At 35.6% G+C, this 18,749-nt stretch overlaps 1 long non-coding RNA gene across 1 annotated transcript in view; it reads left to right on the plus strand.

Annotated features, from left to right (window-relative positions):
• The window catches only part of LOC136018848 (uncharacterized), a 30,686-nt gene extending 20,397 nt beyond the window's left edge, over positions 1–10,289 (plus strand). Inside the window, exons 4-7 of the long non-coding RNA XR_010614611.1 lie at positions 411–488; positions 5,604–5,703; positions 8,089–8,161; positions 10,241–10,289. This is a non-coding gene — a long non-coding RNA (uncharacterized LOC136018848). The remainder of the gene's footprint in view (positions 1–410; positions 489–5,603; positions 5,704–8,088; positions 8,162–10,240) is intronic.
• Positions 10,290–18,749: the final 8,460 nt, after the last annotated feature.

Below are 18,749 nucleotides of genomic sequence, written 5' to 3' on the forward strand. Positions count from 1 at the left end.
TCCTTACTGAGAAGAACATTATAGACAGTTTCTATTCTTGTATTTTCTTTCTGTGAGTGTTCCTTAAACATCTCTAACATATTTGGCCAAAATGGCAACATATTTGCTTTTTCATTAGCAACAGATTCTGTTATTAAATAGTTTGAAAACTGGATAATACAGAGCTTAGATCCACTGTCCTTTTATAGTAAACGATGTGGGTAGTTCTCAATCTTCAAAAGCAATTCTATATGTGAATATATTTGAATATCTGCTTATATGCATTAAAACTGTAAGTGCATCTGCCCAGGCATTCAAGATCCCATTCATTTGGAGTTCTCTTTTCACATTCTTATAATGAGGCTGTACTCCTGATGCCAGTTATTCTCCTTGGCTGGGACTTTCCTGATAAGTTTTTCTTTCAAACACAGAAATGTAGTGTTAAGAAGCTGATGGGTCTTCAATCAGTCTGTAATCTCTTAAGATGCTCAGCTCATCTCTAGAACAAGGTATGTTTCCAGTTGTGAAGACAGTTAAAATGTATTTTTAGATTTTGTCTTAATTCTGTTAACACGGTTGCTATGTAAACAGAAGCAGAACTTCGTAATTTGATTTCATATCTGTTAAAAAATACTGTAGTTTTTGTTATTGTCCTACAAAACTTAAACATTAGAAAACTGAGGCATTGACAAGTGTTTTATAATGGAAAATGACCATGTAGCAGTGGCCTTCGTATCCAGCAAAGATGATAGAATGTAGGGCCCTGAAACTTTCTCGGTATAAGCAAGAGTCATTGCACAGACCCAATTAGCTGTTACAATTGAGCAGGTAAGACCTTAACTTCTACCCAAACCTTATATCTGCAGTAGTTCACTTCTCTTCAGTTGAAGAGATTACATTTTATTTTATGACAAAAGATTCAGTTTATATTGGCTCTTGACTCTTTTACGCAACAGGATACAAAAAACCTCCTTTAAAAGTGAGCGTTGTGGATTTGATGCTGAGTAGTTTGTCATTCATAGCTCAGTCATTGGAGGGACCCCCTTTCTTGTAAGTGTTCACAGTGAGAGAAGAAATTCATCTATTTCTTTGGACTTCCCCCTCTGAAAGACATCCAGTCTTTGCTGATGGAAGGGTACTATTTGGAGGTATACATGTCTTTCACATCTAGTGTGAGCAAATTTTAGTCTATCTATGCACAATGTTATTGGACATGGTCACTTATGTGGTATGGATATAAAGTTGCTGATGATCATATGTGGATTACTTTTGTTTCTCATCATCAGTTTGGTATCTATCCCAGGTTTATGATCTTTTTTGTTCAGGCTTTTTCCTCTTGTGAGGAATGAGTTAACATGTCTGTATGTTTGAAAGCTGAACTGTTGCTTGGCTGTTACAATGACCAGAGATTCTTACAGGAGTTATCTAAGTTGTCCTGTCTGGATTTTGAACCAGTTTATACTTGGCAGTGTGTTGCTATTGCCCTGCTAGTGAAGGTGTCTGATTCAGAAAGACAGAGCCAATGCAGAATTGCTGATGTTTTACACTGCTAGCTCTTCAGTGTCTCAGCAAACACCGTGTGTAATGCCAAGAAGATAACTAATCATGGGCATATGTAAGTAGTGGCTCAGTTTAGAATCATCGGATCATAGAATAGTTAGGGTTGGAGATGACGTTAAGGTCATCTAGTTCCAACCCCCCTGTCATGGGCAGGGACATCTCCCACTAAACCATGTTGCCCAAGGCTCTGTCCAACCTGGCCTTGAACACCGCCAGGGATGGAGCACAATTAAAATGCAAAATGTTGATTTTTGGCTTCACAGAAAGGGGATAAAGCTGATTTTCAGGATTCTGTTTCTCAGTCATCTTTGATTTTAACTCAAGATAGTTTAGAGAGTTTTAGTTTTACAATTACCTAGAAAAATTACTAAACATTGGTGAAACTTTGTTCTCTCCTTGGAGAACTAAGATACTTTTTGAGGTTATCGATTTCAGTTCATTTGGACATAATATTTCATATGAAATGTCTAGAATTAGTATGAGAGTCGTGTGCTGCAGGACTGTTCTGACAATCAGGCACCCTCAACACTAATGGTCTTAGTCTTTGCTTAATTTAATGATTGACTCAAAATCTATAAGACTATAATCTTATCTGATCAGAATACAACCAAGTAAATAAAGTTGTGTCACTGGTAATACCGAAGAAAACCTGTGTGCATTTTTTGCAGCTGAAGAGCCTGCTGGACGTCATGTGCATTTGCATCATAATGGCAGAGATACACAGAAATAGTTTTGTATTTGGAAAAGTGGTTCAGCAGTTTCTGTTCATGTTGAGGATTTACCTAAAATAATTCTGACAATGTGGGTGTTATTTCTTGGATGCCAGTCGTAGTCCATGTGTACAACCATTTAAGGATAAAAGTGGAACTTAGTAATTACAGGAGTCCTTCAAGGTTGTTACGTGTGTATGCTTCACTTTTTGTCCTTCCAGAGTCTTTCAGAATCTTTCTCAAATGTTTTTGCTTGGAAATTTTGCTTTGGAGACAGACCTGAGGTGATGCCTGGTTCGCTTCATCCAAATATGCTCAACATGGGGAAAGAATTCACCTAACTAACTGGGCATAGCATGTCTGTGAGAACCCCTGACTGGAGCAAGTGGTTCTGTTGTCATGACCTAAGTTTTTCTGTTGGGTAGAGTTCTTTGGTATTGTTGGTTTGTATTTTTGTGTGCGTTTCTTAATGCGTTTCGAACCCCTGAGAAACACTTTCAAATGAAGCAGATAATTTAGTATGGAAGTATTGCTTATGTGTTTTTTGGTGGACTGGACTAGAAACTGAATCCAGAGACGTATATTAAAACAGTTGTTGAAACAACAGTATATTGTGTCTATTTTTTTCTGTATGTAAATGGCAGAGGTGGATCCTACAAAAAAAGGTATTATGCCAAAAGGAAGGAAAGGCCATAGAAAAAATGCTGCTGTATTTACTTTCAGAATTTTGCACTGCAGGCTACCTGCGGAGGTTTAATATAGTTCAGATAAACAGATATAGTAGCAAATGCTTATTTTGACAGAGCAATTTTTCAGTGATGGATGTCACTTGTGGTGCATGTTGGCAATGTCTGGCATCATTGTGATACTTGAGGATCATCTCTGATCTGCAGGATCATCTCTACTGCACAGCTAACTTCCTGCTGACTATTTTTCCCAGTGTTTGCCTCACAGTGGAATATACAGTAGCTTAATAATAACTGTGGTTATTTTTCTTACAAACATCTTTTGTCAACCTCACAACATATCCATAAACAAAATCATTTTACAGGGTTATGAGCTTCTTGAGTTCTTTTCAGTGTTCACAGTAGCTTCCTTTGGGTTTGCCTAACAACCTTCATACTGGGGGCATATGTTGACTGAAGGGCTACTCTGATCTTTTTTTTCCTGTGTGTTTCTGTACTTTAGAAAACTTTAAACTACAAGTATTAAAAAAAAATAGGATTTTTTGTCATGGTTTTCTCTGTTTAGGAAACCTAAGATATAAAAGGTTTTTATTATGTTATAGCTTGTGAACAGATTTGCTAGCATTAAACTTTCTTTTTTTTTTCCTTGTTAAAATTAGCTTGTTTAACAACCATAGCATACTGAAAATTGTCACCTTTTATCACTTCAGATAAAAGCTTCTCTCCAAAAGAGAAGTATTGCTGACAGTTGCAAGTATATTTTTGTAATTACCTCCTATAGCTCTTTTGAGATGCTGAGTAATTTTATTTTACTATTATTTTCTCTTAAAACACAAATACTCAAAATACATGGCTCACTTTTCTGACTACAAAAGTATGCTCAAAAAAGAAAAGCTGAAGTAATGCCCTGTTGATCTCAAAGACAGAAACCTTGTAGAATGCCTGTTAAAGCGTATCTGGTATTAGAGAAATGATGGAAGGTGAGAGGGATTCAGTCTGGAAATGATTACTGAGCTGGCAAAGCTCAAACTGTGTTTTGAAGTATTATATTCCACTGCTATTTTTTAATTCCTCTGGATATTTTTTGTCTCAAAAATGACCATTTGCAGACCTTTTTAATGTTGCACTGTTGGCACTTGGTGCATGCAGAATAGGTTCTCTTGTACTAATACCATGTGCCAGTACTTCCCTGACTTGTCTTGTTTCAAACTAAATGGTTCAAGTTGTCCAGCTGCCTTTAAGTATTCCTGTTCTGCAAAAACCATTAAATTCCTTGCTTTTGCATTACTAGGACTGGAATGCCTGGTTACACCAGGCCTGTTTTGACTGGCATTTACATAGCACAGCATTTAATTTGACACAAGTTTTTTTGCATGGGTTGGAGTTTATTGCCCCATTTTTTCCCTATATGATTGTAGGGAAGGTTATGGCTTGGGGAAAGACAGAATCATTGTACAAATCTGCTTAGTACACAGGATGAAGTGTAAGGGGCAGATCTCCAGCTGAGGATCTGCTCATAGGAATATTGATGACATACAGACAACTTTGCTGATATTTTTGGATTCTCTTTGATCCAAATTCTTAGCTCATGAGACATCAACACTTATTTTTCATTTTCACGTCAACTGTTATGTTTTCACTCCAGCTCCCTGACAGCTTTAGACTGTCTGCTCATGATATAGGAGGAATGAAAAGAACAGCTTTATCATGAACAGAATATCGCTGGTACTGTCTCCTACTGCTTTTCCTGTTTCTTTTGGAATGGAGGACCTATTTTAATGGTTTGTAGGAGGCTGATGAGCCCCGGATAGCTTTGGGGAATTTTTAAAAACCACAGAAAATATGGCTTGTTGTGGAAAACTAGGATAAAACTGTTTTGTCTTAGGAAAGCGATGCTTTCTCGTGTGAATTTGGATCCTGCTCTCTTGCTATATTCGAGTAGGTTTGTTCAAAGCAATTGCAGGACTTCCATTTAGTATAGACCCAGATAAAGTTCAAGATGCAGTTCTAATTTTTTTACCTGAAAAGTTACTGTGCGTTCTTTTTGCTTTCTGGCCGTTTAGATACTGGAATGTTACATAAGCAATCATGAAGCTGAATTTTGCTTATTGCTACTTTTTAGTAGAATCTTGGCTGGAATGAACAGTAATGTCATTTGGTCTATAAACAGATGAAAGATTTAAGAATTGGGCTGCTGCATATATTTAATGTATACACAGCTATTTAAAAGTTATAAAACTGCTGGAATACATCAGGTGTTTGTTATAGAACTTTCAAGTTTAACTTACATAAACATATTCTCTATGTCCTGTGGACAGAAGTGCTTATAGTTGTGATTCTCTTCCATTTAGGAATGGAGCAGAATGACAAGAGTCTTGTGGATATAGTTACTATTCCAGGATTATAGCTACAAAGCAGTCGAAATATTATATGGTGCCAAATCAAGAACTTTGCCAAACTAATAAAGGAAAAAATTATTAGTTTTACTATGAACAAAAGTCTTTAATAATCATCGATCCCAGTGTTTAGATAGATTTCTAAAGGCTTCAGACTTCCTCCTTCTGTGCATGTGTAGCACATTTATGTATTTTTTAGTGTTTTAAAGGAACATAGTTTAAAATGGTACTTACTGAAAACCAGTATGCTTAGAAAGATTTTTGTTTTTCAGTGGGAGGAGGTGCAAAGATGCATTTGAAGCTTTGAAAATCATGCCAGATGATGGAAATGGAACTTCAGATTCTGTGAGGCGTATTTCTGCATAGCACAGGGTGGGTAAGCTAACCAGCCTGTGCAGGTCATCCCACTAATGTAACTTTACTGCTTCTAAATATGGGTCAGCGCATTAGTAGTTAAGATACGTCTATTTGGCACTGTACTGTACTGTCCCTTACCAAAAGTAATGGATGGCTTGTGTTGAGCTATGAATGTCTTATTCAAGAGCCTATTAATTTCCTGTGTGGAAAAAACCTCAAAGTATTTGCTGTTTCACATGTAGGAATACTGATTTTCTGTTTATTTAAACTGCTGTGTCTGACTCTAAAGCATCCACATAGACTAAGAATAGTGGTGAAGTGCTTTCCAGGCAGACTCTTCTGTGGAATTTTGTGTTATGAAGGGAAAAGAAGATGTTATGAAATAGGTTTCATAATAAACTTCAGACTTTGACTTTTTAGTGTTGAAGCTGCATATTGACTAACAGTTTCTGTAGTAAAAATAATTAATATATAAATATCTGCTTGGTGCCTGCCTTGCAGTTCTTTACTCATCCCTGCCAAACTCATTGAAAATATTAGGTGACTTCTGCAAAAGTGTGTGTAGATAAGAAGGAGCACAGAAATAGTGGTTCAGGCAACTGTGTATACATAATGTGCCTGAGTCCAGGCTTGCTTACTTCCAAATGAATATTTACAGCTTAAAAAAAAAGACTGCTTCCAATAATGCTAGGCACTTAACTTTGTCAGCTAAAGATACTAAAATATGGGAAGTACTATAGAATACTGTAATGAAGCATATTGTTAATGTTGGGTTTAGATATGCTTTGATATGTGAACTTATTTTGAAACAGATCATAGAATCATAGAATGGTTGGGTTGGAAAGGACCTTAACATCATCTACTTCCAAACCCCTGCCATGGGTACGGATGCTGCGTATTAGACCATGTTGCCCAAGGCTCTCTTCAAACCTGGACTTGAACACTGTCAGGGATGGAGCACTTGCCCCTTCCTTGGGCAACCTGTTCCAGTGCCTCACCACCCTCAAGCCACTGTAGTTTATTTTATACAACAGAGTTTATTGTATGTTTTTAATGTTATGATGTTATTTACTGAATGGCCAGACTGGTCTACTAGTACCTGGTTTTTGAAAAGTCTTTGGCTAGATTATTTAGAAATCCAAAGATAGGCTTTGTGAATAAGAATGATATGTTACTGTTTGCAAATCATATTCATGTGAAGCCAGACACTTTTCTTGGCTTAAGAGCTATATTTCTTGAGTAATAAAATAATTTCAATACCGGATATGGAACCACAACTTTGACTTCTCACTCCATTTCATAGCCTGTCAGAGATACCTGTTGCTAGCAACTAGATGGGGGTTTTAATAGTGCTTATTGGTTCCTTTTGAATGTTACCTAGCAGGTTTCAATGTGACTTGTTACTTTCAAGAAAGGCAGTCAGCAGTTCAGGATGTCTTCAGCCTGATGAACTGGGACAGGATTGTGCTTTATTTTTATCCTGAGCACAACCTGGTAGCCAAGCTTTTGTTGGGACTAATATTCTTTAATTGTTGATATCATACATACTAGATTAACGATAGATTGTCTAGGCGGTGTCACTTAGATATGAGTGAACTATGAAATACAGCATTTGTTTCGGGTATAAAACTGAAGACTGTGGATCTAGGATTCCATTTAGATTGCTAGTAAAGATAAAAACTTCCATCTTGATCAACTTCTATTTTGACCTAAGCTTTGGTCTGCACATTATCTGGAGAAATAATACTGAAGATAATTACATTTAATACAACAGTTTTCTTTAAAGATTATCCAAATGCATTAGTACACCTGTAAAACTAAATAAAATTAAGCTAAAGATGCTGCAACTAATGTACATTTCCCCACTTAAGATAAAGTACAGAAGACAGTAGAAATGGAAAAATAGTGTGTTCTGCCTGTAAATGAAAATGCTGCTATTGAACTCTTTCCAGAACAACATGTACTTGGATCAGTATTAAAGTATTAAATATTGTGTGTGTCTAAGCCAAATGACCTAGCACATTGATAATGCAGAGCATATTTCACAGTTACACAAATGCCTAAACTGTTTTTTCGGTCTATAAAACAAGTAAATTGGGATTTAAGCTAAAAGCAAAACAAACCTGTCTGCCTTAAATATTTTCGTTCTGAAATTGACTCCAGTAGCTCAGTACTGTTATATTACTGCTATTGAGAAGCACTCTGTTAACTCTTAATTATTTCAGTAAACAAGGTATGTGACATGTTCCTCTACTGGGCATTAAAGAACCCCTCAAAGCTGCATTATTACACCTACTATGCCTTTGGGAAGAATGTTAATAGGCTTACATTTTATTTCAGTTCTTGAAGTTAAAGTAATACTTATCAATGAATAGGTCTTTTTTTCCTTCATTATAACAGATGCCAATATAGAAGATCATTGCACATGCTGGCAACAGGAAATATTTTTCAAGGAAGTGAAAGAGCCTATTCTGTAATTTCTGCTTTCATTTATCTACATCTTTCACATTGCTTTGCTTGTTTTTATTTCCTTTGTCTGTCAGCCACTAGTTTTGCTCTGTACTCATGCATGCAGTAGTTTGTCAAAGACTGGTTTTGTCTATATGAATCACTGTGGAATCTTATTGGAAAAGTTAGGGACTTATGCCACCAATAAAAGAAAAAAAAAATTCATACCTGCCTTTTAAAGAAGGTTTGTTAATAAATGAGCACCCTGTCAACTTTAGTTAATAATCTTAGGCATAAATTTTGTGTTTTAATGCTAGGGTTCTTATACTACTGAAAGTTTAAATAATTATCTGTAACTTGAAACTTTATTAATTGTAAATGTTGTATATAGCTTACAGAACAAAAAATGGGTGAATATAAGAGTGTGTGCAGATATACATTAAATAGGTTAAAAAGACTGAATGTCTGCTTGCAGACCTCAGAAGAAATAGGAAACAAACCCTCCAGCTTTTGTTGTAGAGTCCCTTTGCATTTTGAAATATGACTGAAGCTCTGTCAATGTGTGATTGTTATACTTTAGCATCAAAGTTAAGGCAATATTTTTGTTCATCCTTTGTCCTCTTTTCTGTTGTATTATCTCCTAGTATTTTGTACAGGAAAAAGTGAAAACAAGACATCTTTAACTTGTAGGTAGGTGTAAAGTTTAGGAATGTCCCAAAGGTCTAGGTTACAGCCTTATGTTTGTTATACGTTGTATGTCTTCTCAAAACTGTTTTCTGGAATGTTTGGAGACCTTTCATGGTAACAATATTTATCAAAGTAATATTTATTACTCAAATTTGAAATGTTTTTAACTCTAGAGAAACTATTGCTTAATCATAAAACTGACCCTAGGCACTTGATACTTTGCCAATTTTTTCACAGAAGATTTGACACTTCTGGTATGTTCCAGACAACACAGTACTAATTTTAAATTAAAAACCAATTTTAAATATATGGAATGCATTATACTACCGTCCTCTGTAGTATAACTGAAAAATTATATCTCATAGAATCATAGAATAGTTGGGGTTGGAAGGGACCTTAAGATCATCTCACGTTGCATGATAAATATTTTATCGATTTTATGTGTAAATGATATGTATTTTGTTTGGGTAGGATCAAAACTTTTAGTCAGGAGATATCTGGATTGAAAGAACCATTGAATGCTCATACTGGTCTGTTACAGAAACTCAAGATGCCATGAATGTTTACATTACACATTCATACATGCCATGACCCTTAATATTAAAACCAGTCTAGCTGTGTTGGTACACCACTTCACCTCATGAACTTAGTTGTAATGAAAATCAAGTTTGCATTGAGTAGAGAATTGCTGTTTTAATACTCAGAGTGTTTAAGCAAGTTCTGCATGCACTGCTCTGTGGGATATTGATGCTTTCTAAATTTTTTTGAATAGCTTGGTTTGTTCTCGGAGGCCAGAGAATTCCTATCCTCCAGAGAACGCCTATTGTTCGGTTCTAACTTTAAAATGCTCCTAGTTCCATTTATGGCTTTTGCACCACTACTTTTTACACATTTTACATACATTTTGATAGATTATACATTTATAGTTTTTGCACCATGGGAAGTATTTGCTGGGCCCTCCTACAGTCTTCTCCAGATTGTCACAGGAGAACAGTGTGGCATACATGAGTTTTAAACTTCATTTGATGGATTATGGTAATGCATTACATGTTAATTATAAATATAAGGAGTTGATTTGACTCATCTACGCGAGTTAAAAAAAATATTTTACATGGTCATGAATACTTGGTAGCAAATACCGTCTTTCTAAGTGCTGTTGTTTCATTGTTTGGCATGCTTGTAGCTTGAATGAAACATCGTTTTCTTGTGTTTTAGTCCAAGTTTGATGTTAATGAGGCTGAATTTTGGGGGATGTCATGTCCTTTCTTGGAATATAGAAAAGGGTTTTTTAAGGCTCTGTTTATGCATTACATGGTGCTTATTTCTAAACTCATGCATGACTTCCCAAACAAGTTTTGTGGGAAGAATATTAAATTATTAGTCCCAAAACCATTTAACTTTGTTTCTTTGTTTTCAGGACTTACTAGGCACAGAGGATATGCTGGACAGCACAGAGGGTCTTTTTGTAATGGTATATTTACAAGCTTTTAATAAGGATGAAAATGAGCTTTATCTTGAATAAATCTCTTTCTTTGCCTACAAAAAGGGTCGTTCCGCCTAAGTAACTTACACAATTGTGAAATTCATGCAGATACTTTGAACACTGGGACAGATTTTTATATACACTGGGGCTCATGTATTTAGTTTCTCATTAGTATTTTATGGGCATTACAATTTTTCCAAGTAAGTATCTTTTGGCCTTGTTTCTGAATGAAAGTACAGTATATGTCATTTTGCGTTTAATACAGTGTTGCCTAGCAGTCTGATTTTTGACTGCTGCTGTGATCTGTTTTATGTAACTTATGGCAAGTTTACATATTTTCATGACTGTTAATACTAAATTTTATACTTGCAAAGGGTTTACAAGTCTTTTACAAGAACACATCCAACACCATGTAGTCATTTTGACAACTTGCCATGAAATCGAAAAGGAGAAAAATGAAATAACTTGTTCTTTTAGTACTTAATTCTCCTGATAGCAGCAGGACTGGAAGTGTATTTTTGTTTATCTTAATTTAAAACGGTTCATAAAAACCGAAAAACTGAAATTGAAGACTTCAAGCACAAATCCTTACTTTTAAAAAGGAAACCATAGGGTAGCCAAATTCAAGTGTTGATTTTAGCAAGGAGTTAGTTATAAATCTGACTACCCTGCATTGTCCCTTCCCTATTATCATCAGTTACTCTGGTGTTTTATGGTATTTTAAGTGACATGGGTGAGACTGGACAAACTATACATTGTGTTAATGTCATGTTCCATAACCTGCAACAGTTCATTGTTAGTACTTTGCTCTCCTATGATAAAGCTTAGCTTATGTAGAATGTCTTTAGGACTATAAATCAATAAAATAATTTAAAATAGTGAATAGCCTAGAGTAAAACAAGGTATGTTAGTCTCATAATACTTAAGAGGAACAGGGATGAAATTCAGGACTTTTACCTTGTAGTCAGCCTGAGGTAGCTGTGAGCAGACTCCATTATGTTTATTCTACTATACTTTAGTATCTTCTAGAGTTAAGATCTTAAATTATTTCTTTTCATATAATGCTGATGAATAAAATCTCAGACAAACAAAACAAGCACGGTATAACAGATTTATTTCTGTATATCAAATGGCAGTGTTGCTGAGGAGTCAGCTGCTTGGTCAACAACAGCTCCATGAAATGTTTAAAGACTTTTGGGTTTATTTGCTGTAATTTGCTAGTTTAAATTGAAACGTGAGAGAAATAGTGACAACAAGTTGAGCAGCACAGGCAAATAGCTAAATGATAGTTAAGGCAAGTAGATAAAAGCAGTATATTAATGTTACTCAACTCCAGTTTGTCTCCTTGCATTACTTTTTATGGTTGAAAAAAAAAAAAAAAGGAGATTCTTTCAAAGGGTTCTTCAGTGCACACAGGTAAAGCACCATCTCTGATTGTAGTTATCCAGAGAATTTTGTTGGTTGTGAAGAGGTGGAGTTTTTAAAGATAGGGACATTACAGGCCAATTTGGCCAGTCAGTGCAGATGTCTAAAATGGAATGGTGTAGATAAGAGCTGAAAGCCAAAGCTCTTAAGCTTGTCCTTTGTATTCAGATTTGACTGTGATAAATGTGGGATACATAGACAGCATGAATCAAATAGCTTAAATAATGAATTAAACTTAATTGGGTCATCTTCTTCATTTTTCTGAAATATTTACTTATGAATGGGTTAGTTCATGTGAATTATGTGTATAGTAATCTAAATATCAGCCTAGAGAAACTTTTATGATCAGCTTTAAAATGCTGAAAATAGTAATGAACAAAATAAGTAACCAGTGATGTACATATAATGCAAAGCGTATTGCTTATGATAGAGGATTTTTGTCTAAGTGAAAACAAGATCTGCCAAGAAAATAAATATTTGTGTGATATATTGCAGCCTGATGGGAGATATTAAATGACATATCTAGTAACAATTTTAATTTGAAAGAACTTATTTCTATCAAAATGAAATACATGCTGTTTGGGCGGGTGAAACCAAATGTGCTTTAGATCGTGTAACAGGCAATTACTGCACATTGCTAAACTTTGTAGCTTAATGCAATCTTATGTTAACCAGTGTAGTTCAGTTTTGACATTTTATATTGCACTTCACTGTTAACCTTCAGGGTATGTGAATTAAGGGGAAATGCTTTAATTTGGAACCAGTGACCAAACTTGGGGTATCTCTATATATGTGGGTGGCCTGTGATTTCACTCTCAGGTTCTGTTCCTGCAAGTTGTAGGTTGCCATCTTTGTTGTCACTGTAGAGGAATTGATTCCAGTTGGCTGCTACAAGTGTTTGCTTTTGTCTTGCATCACATGATGACCAAGATGCTCTTAATGGAATCTCTAGAACATCTTTCCATCTGCTGCACAGTACTGCATGTTTGCTGGTTTTTCCAAATTTGAGCATTGCCTAATTAGGACCATGGAAAAAATTAAACAAAAGTTTAGGGGAGAAAAAGTAATGGGACAGCTGAAAAGAATCACTGGCATTCCAATATACTCTTTAAATAAACACAAGCTGTGTTCCATGGTTAAACTTGCACTGTACTTGTCTTGAGCCTCAGTTTTCTGTCTGCGGTATACCGCCTTTAGCCAGAGGATCACTTCTATCTTTGCCAAAACATTTAGAGAAATAGTGTTCTATCATAATGCCACTGAAAATGTAGCCTGGCTTTATAGGTCAAGAAAATTAGGTGCTCAATAATAGGCAGAATAATAAAGTGGGTTTCTTTTTTTTTTTTTTTTCAGTTCTCCCCTCCTATTTTCTTGAAAATCTGAATATTTCACAATGAAAAAGTTTTAGGAAAATTTGATAGCAAGAACAGGTTTATTTTATTGTTTATAGCTTGAGCGATGTTTCTCTATAGGGGAAAAACAATTGTCAGGTGAATCTGGAACCTGAGCTCTGAAGACCAGTAAGATATGTTCCTTGCAATGTGTAATCTTCGTTTAAAAGCAAAGATACAGATCTTATTTGCTCTTTTTCTGTTTATTAGTCTTACTATCTGTGGACTTGGAGTTCTGTGTTTGTGGTGCATAAGGCTGCCTTACTTCTCAGAGCCAACCAATGCAAGGTTGAATACCAAGGAGGTATTCACATGAGTCAAACTTGGCACCTGATGTAATCAGCTAAAGCAAAGCTAGGAAGCCTCCTCAGTTTCCGCCTTAAGTCAGTGGAAATAGATTCTAAGATCCTTTTACAGGTGGTTCAGAGAAGTCTTGTGTCTGCTGGCTTCTCTTCAATGGCTGCAATTGGAGCTTAGAGAAGCTGCCTGACAAATTCAGGTGCTTAAAGTTTTAATGAATATTTCTTTTTCTTTTGTCTCATAGATGCTCAGCTTGTATGTTTATGAGCTCCCAACAGCATTAATATTAAAAATTGACTAATAGGTAATTTGATAACTACTTTTTATGAGCTTTTAAGATAACATAACAAAATTAATTACTGCAGAATAGTACACGAAGTATCAAGGCTTTTGTTCTGTGGGCACAATTTCTGGCTGAGCTATTTCACTAAATTCTAGTTGGTTATAAATCTTTATATCACTTAAGGCTCTGCTCTTCTTTTGCTCTTGTCAGTGATGCTGCGTGCTCATCTCCCAGCACAGAATATGAACATTGCTTTTGCCGATTATTAATGTACTCACTGTTTTATTCCATTATTTAAAACAATGTTGAAAACACTATTAAGACAAAACCTACAGATATAAGCAGCATGTACTGTGGTGCTGCTTGTCTTTGAAGTAGTCGGACTGCTTTGTGTTTCTACTCCAACAAGTTTAGATGTTCTGTCTTGGTTTTGTATCATCAAAGTCAACTGAAGGTAGGCTTTTATAAGCAGCTAAATATACTGACACAAAATTCAGGTGGACCATTTCAGTTCCTTTATTCATCTGGTTTGTTTTAGTTAAAAATAATGAAAAATTTGTATAATAACACCACTTGCGGAATGAGTAGTTTCATTGCTGTTGCTATAGCTCTTAACTATTGGCATAGTTTTCATTCCATCTAAGTGTTTCCCTTTTTTGGACTTCAGTCACCATTGATTTCAGAAGGTATTTTGGAAAAGTTGTTACATATGTAAGGGTCCAATTTTTATTGAAAATTCCTGTAGATAAACATATGTTTTTTTAAAATAAATAAATAAATAAATTAAAAACCCCAAAACCCCAACAAACTCATCCTTTCCATTGTGTTAATATATTATGGAGAAATGTTTAAGAACACTGTTTAATACATATTCATTAGCCTATAAAGATTTTCATTTACCTGCCACTTCGGCCTGTCTTTCTAGAGCTTTTGCTCTTGCTTTCTCTGATTTTTGAGCTTGATAGCAAAAGACTATTCCAAGGAAACAAGTGACAGTGATTCAAAAAACTGTCTAATCTCTGTCAAGAGGAAAAAAGGAAGAGGAATATAGGAAAAATTGGGTGGAAATACCCAAGAAAGAGGAAGAAAAGATGACTCCTGAAAGCGCAGGATTTGTAAAGAAACTAAGTCTGAGCCTTGTTATTTGATTTGAAAACGAACTATGTTTAAGGTAAGATTTAGTTCTTGGATTTGAGATTTTGGAAGGCTGAGGGTCATGCAAAGATTTGCTGTGAAATTATAGCCTAAAATATTGGTAACTTTGTGGACTGAGAAAGCTGGATCTGTAATGGAAACAGGACTTAAAGTTTCACTCCATGTTACGCATCCTTTTTCATACATAAAAATACACTTGGACTATTTCTGTGTAATGGCTATTTTTTATTGGTACGTACAATAAAACTGTAATTAGACCTGGGAGATCAAACAACCCTTTAAAAAAACACACACAAAAGCCCCAACAAAGATTACAGTTTTTAATTCTTGTATTTTTTCAGTTATTACTCCAGATGATCAGATAAAGCTTTATTGTAAAGGGGCAGATACAGTTGTATTTCAACAACTTCATCTGGCCAGTGGAGTATTCATGTCTTTTGGCATTTAACTGTCTTGGTGCAAGGACTTCTACTTGAGATACTAACTCAGGAGCTCCTTTTAATAGTCAACATATTCAGCTTAAATTAGAGGCTTAAAATTACTTAGTTTGAATATTCTTGGTGTAAATATAAACATAAATTTCCTAATTGGGAATAGAATGTTTTCTTGCTGTGAAGTTAGGTAAATGTTCGAAGTATTATGTGTCCCCAGAGCTTTAGGTAAATGTTCTAAGTATTATGTGTCCCCAGAGCTGATTAAGGAACTATATCCACTTAAATAATATGGGTTCTCAGGTCTTATGCTAGTATTTTAAGCGCTTAAAATATTTACTTTGTGCACGTAATCCCTATCTCAGAACTCCTAGCTTGAAATCAGTACAAGTGTATGAATGTGAATAGAAATTACCCAGTTACTTTAAAAAGTATGCACTCTGTGCGTGACTTCAGGCGTCTCTTCTAAGGTAACTTAAAGGAAAACTGAATAAAATTCTCCTTGCTTTCTCAAAGGATTCATGGTGTCTGTAAGTGTCCATGCGTAATACAAACCATTCGATGACTTTTAAAATGTCTGTGACATTACTAAACCATCATAACATATACTTAATATGGGTTACAAATGTAACTATTGTTTTCCTTTCTGTAATAGAGCTTTCTTGGTTTTCTCTTAATCTTTTCCAGAAGGCCAACATGTTTTATATGAAAGCAAAGCTGGAATCATAAGCATCTGATCTCTTTTACAGTACCTTAGATGCTAAAACCTTGAGTTTCTATACTTTGTAAGGTTAAGAGGGGGCTGTATGTGTGTGTGGCCAGGGTATAGCTGCCATCTAGATAAGGGAAAAACAGTGATGTGGTTGAAACTACAGTGTACTGTAAAGCCTGCACATGCTGCATTAGATGGTGATGGCTGTCAAGACTTGTCCCTTTAACCTCTGTCCACTTGCACCTGTGTCTGTCAGTCTCCTTTTCCTTTCTCTGTGTCTTCAGCTTTCCCTTTCTCCCACTTTTTCCCCCTACACTCCTACAAATGTTTTCCCAAGCAGGTATGGTTTTCCCTCAATAGTTCATGTATTCAGTTAAGAACTTTTCTTACATTGCAGTCCATCAATTTTGATGTTTACTTTTTTTTTCCCTTGTAATACCTTATACCAGAATATAGGGAATGATCAAGCTACATTGTTGTTGGTAAACCATATAACAGCTTGTTTTGTTGACATGTGTTTTAGGTGAAAAACATTTCCTGACATATTCTTGCACTTAACAATGAAACCATTCATGATCTTTGCACTTCAAAGGCATTTACAGAAATTGAGTTATAAATACTGCAGTATACTTTGCTTAATAAAAATGTCTTGTGCAGAAGAGTACAGTAAAAGTACAAGTTTTGAATCCCGTCCCATGCATAGTAATATCGATATTTAAGAATTAACATACCAGTGAACTTTTGAGTACAGTGGAAAGCCTTAGGACTTTCCCCAGTTCACTTTCAATGAGGATGGGTCTTTAGAATATCAGCGTGAAGGATGAAAACAATAGTCACATTTGTTTCTTAGTATATTTGGAAGTCTTGCAATTTGACATTAAAGTATATGTATCTATGTGTACTAGCCAACATTTACGTAATTATATCCTTATTTTCCTAAGTGTTAACTAAAGCTCAAAATGATCTTATTGCAAGGAAAACATAATTCACTTGGCTGTGAAGCAGTAATGTGGAATTGTTTTATATTGCAGGTTGTTCTGTCCTTACAAACATGTAATAAAATTTCTTGCAGTTCTAATACTTATGAATTTGGGCATCAGACTTATTTTGATGGCTTGATGAGATCTATATTGGAGTTCATCCTTTTCACTTACCTTCTAGTACCAGTTTCCTGGCTTTTTACAAGGATTATATAGTGATGACAAGGGGGAATGGCTTTAAGCTGAAAGAGGGGTAGATATTAAGAAAAAATCTTCGCTATGAGGGTTGTGAGACACATGAACAGGTTGCCCAGAGGAGTTCTGGGTGCCCCACCCTGACAGCATTGAAGGCCAGGCTGGGGCTTTGAGCAATCTCCTCTAGTGGAAGGTGTCCATGCCCGTGGCGGGGGGTTGGAACTGGAGCTTTAAGGTCCCTTCCAACCCAAACCATTCTGGGGGCTTCTGTCCTGGGAGCTTCTAGGATTACAGTCCTTTTCTTTATATAATATAGAGACCTGAATGCTAGTGATGTGTTTTACTTTGCCAAGTAACATGATGCAGTTTAGCAAATGATATATAAGAGAATTCAAAATTATTAGTTATCAATGCTACCATCAGATATTTTAATCCACTTGAATCGTACTACTTCTCTAAAGTTATGTCTAAACATACAAGTGAGCCTAACTTGCATTTCATTCCCCTTTGAAATTAACAACTTTCAAATAAAAATTGAAAGGGGGGAAAAAAAAGGCAAGATTCATCTGCACTAAATTTAAGAGCTGAATTAATAAACCCAGATTTCATCCTAGTTATTTCAGAAGAATAATTTAGGCAACTTTTATTACTGAAACTTAAAATGTTTAGAATAATTGAGGAGGGAGAGACTTTCTGGTGAATGAGTGGACAAATGACTTATGAGAAGGGTCTTACTACTTCCCTTCCCTATGTCATTTGCTGTGAAGCTTTTAGTAACGTCTGTGATAATTTCCACTCTTAGAGTTGCCACAAAGACTTTTTAATCACTGAAAGATCCATTTCATACCTATTATTAGTGAATGTATATCTTCCTTGGATGTGAAATCACTTAAATTCTGCTACAATATTCTCTTATTCAAGACTATGGATATATGTGAAAATTTTAAAAAGTAGTTTCTTCCTTTAGCTAATAACTTTTGTGCCACGTTTGTGTATCAAGGCATGCCTAACTTTTCACCTTCATACACAGAGGTCAGTTTATTTTCCTTTTAGCACCTTGTCGCTGCCTTTGCAGTGATTTTGAAGTGGGATCCACTTGCTACCTTTAGTCACACATTCATCCAGCAGGTGTCCTTCAAAGAGCAGAAGTTGGCCTTTCCCTGGGCAGCACTTAACCCTGGTCCTGGGCTCCAGTGCATGGTAGTCAGATTGCTGTCTAGTTTACCATATGGCATCATCATGCCTTGCAAATACATGCTAAATACTGTTTTTCAATGAAAAGTTTACAAGTTTCCTGCAAAAACCTGGATACAGTGGGAAAAGAAAAAAGCTCACCTCTGCTCATCAACATTTGTTTTAGGGTTCCTTGACTATTGCTGCTACTATCATTACTTCTGGCCCTGTTGACTGCTGCTATTACTGTTGATACTGCCTACTTTTATACAACCTTATTCTTTGAAGTGTTAACTAAGCAACCTTTTAAGAAACATACATAAAGTTTTGGAGTAAAGCATCAAGACATGATCTATGAAGTTTGGATCTACGTTGTGTTGTGGCTGGTTTTAGAATTT

This window comes from Lathamus discolor, chromosome 8 (assembly GCF_037157495.1).
Source record: "Lathamus discolor isolate bLatDis1 chromosome 8, bLatDis1.hap1, whole genome shotgun sequence".
Taxonomy (NCBI): Eukaryota; Metazoa; Chordata; class Aves; order Psittaciformes; family Psittacidae; genus Lathamus; species Lathamus discolor.